Raw genomic sequence first — 2,545 nt, 5'->3', positions numbered from 1 at the left:
AGTATTATGGGGTCCTAGCTGGGGCTCATTCTTGATTGTAGCTAATTTAGACATGTCTGAGGCTATCTGGAAATGGTGGAATTTGCCTGCCAAGTGTTTGTGTGTAAAGAAATTTAGGATTCTTTTTGGAAAGAGCCCATCCTAAGGGAAGAAGAAGTCAGCCAAATGAGCTGACCCAAGCACAGCCTCAGTCATCAGAGGCATAGGGTTCTTTTATGTTTGTCTTGGTACCTGTTTCAGAGATACGTTCCTGGATGCAGAGTAAAAATGGAAAGAGCTGTTTTCACTAAGAAATTATTTAGGATGTGCATGTCTAAGGCAGGATTGAGTAGGTTACATCAGATGAAATGTAAAGATGAAGAAACATGTTTTCCTTAACTTAGCTTCAAATGGAGTGTGAGTCCTATCTCTCCTTAGTTTCAGCGGGTGAGGTGGCAGGTGCTAGAGACACTGCAGCATAGTGGTGGGGCGAGCACATGCAGAGGTGCCAGTGGGAGTGGCAAGTTCAGTAGGGGCACTAAGTGTGAGTTCAGGTGATGGACAAGCAAGGCTGCAGTGCCCAGAGGATGTCGAATGGTCTAAGGACACTGGATGCAGAGAGTCCAATGCCTCAAACATTAAAATCAATAAAGATATTCAGCTGTAAGAGATAACAAAGGTAATAAAAATGGAAAATTTATTAGCAAGTGATAAAAGCATATATAATTAGAGCTAACAGTATGAGAGAAGAACATGATTATTAAGCAATAATAAAACATTTTATATTAAGATTTTTATAGAGTGTCAACAGGAAAGAAGGGAGAATGATGGTGGGATTAAGAATGAAGAAAGACAGTTGATCATGCACTACAAGACAATGATTATAGTTTTATAAGATATGTTTTAAGAAAGACCATTGCACTGAAATAGAGGAAAAGGCAGCAGTGGACAAGAAACTCCTAAGCATCAGGCACCGTGCTAGAAGCTTGAAATGTATGATTTCATGTAATACTCTTATCAAACTATGTACCTTAAGCTCAGCTGCTAAATATCAAAGCTGAATTTGAACCCAAGTTGTTCTGACTCCAAAGCCAATGTTTCCCCTTCTCTCCCTTAGAGAAAGAATGAGGACTTATGCTGAAATTTCAGTCAAAGGCTGAAGATAAAAGTGATCTAACATCAGGCATCTTAGTTCAAGAAATGAGCAGCACAATCATGTTGTTGAGCAAGGGAAATGACTCTGGCTCTGATGTTCTTATTTCTGACTTCAGAAAGACTTTTGAGGTTTGTCTAAACAATCTTTTGGCTGCTGTTTTCATTGACATATGGAAAAAGGTGAAATAACCAGTAAAATGAAGCCAGGAATCTTAACCAAATATATTTTTAGAAGGAAAAGAGGGAGAAGATTAGAAGTTAGAGGATGATAGGATCACCAAACACGCATTGCCTGATTTCTCTAGAGATCTGGTTTTAAAGACCACTGGGGAGAGTAGGGCATAGAAACCTCAGGGAGGAATGCACAGATAGGTACTCTGTGAGCTATGTAGGAACAGAAAGGGGCTGAATGGATATTTGGTTATATATAAGAAAAAGCTTTTTTTGAGACATGCTGTGAAGAAATGGTGTGCCTGATTACCTACCGAAAAACATAAAACCTTACACATCAATGTAATCAGTTCTACCACAATTGGGTAAACATTGGGAATTTGATCCCAAAATTCATACAGAAATGCAAACAGCTAAAAAGAATTAAAAATATCAAAGAAAAAGAGAAAAATATTTCAGACTTACTCAATAATATAATTAAGACATTGTAGTATTGGTGCCAGGGTAGACTAATAAGCTAATGGACTGGAACAGAGAGACCAGAGGTGCTTCACTTGATGCATATCAAAGCTGACACTGCAGAGCAGTGAGAAAGGACAATCTCTTCATTAAATGATGGTGGGTTAACTGGATACACACGTTAAAAAAATAAAAATTGATCCCTGCATCAAACCATATACAAAAACCAATTTCAGTTTGATTGTTATTAAAAATAAGAGATAAAACAATAAAGCTTCCAGAAGATGTCAAAGGAGATAACGTCACAATCTTAGATTAGGCAAAGATTTCTTAAAGAGGACACATAAGCATTAACCATAAAGGAAAATACTGGTGAATCAGACTACATTTGATTAGAAATGTTTGTTCATTAAAAGATACCAATAAGAAATGAAAAGGCAGGCTCATAATGGGAGAAGATATTTGCTATACATTTGACACAGGGTGTTATACATAGAAACTGGCAAAGGATTAGATATTCAACTGACAAATAATATGTAAAGAACTTTCATGAATCAGTAAAGAAAATCAGACAATCTAGTAGAAAAGTAGACAAGAAGAGACTGAATAGGGACTTTACAAGAAGATATCCAATTGATTAAAGAATGTATGAAGAGATATTCAACTCCATTAGTAAAACCCCAATGAGATGCCTCTAACATATGCCAGGATGGCAGACAAACAAACATAAAACTGACAATACCTAGCATTGATGAAAATGTGGAGCAACTGGAACTCTCAT

The sequence above is a fragment of the Propithecus coquereli genome, unplaced genomic scaffold (genome assembly GCF_000956105.1).
Source record: "Propithecus coquereli isolate 6110/MARCELLA unplaced genomic scaffold, Pcoq_1.0 Scaffold195, whole genome shotgun sequence".
NCBI classification, from domain to species: domain Eukaryota; kingdom Metazoa; phylum Chordata; class Mammalia; order Primates; family Indriidae; genus Propithecus; species Propithecus coquereli.
Note: the sequence above shows the minus strand (reverse complement) of the source record.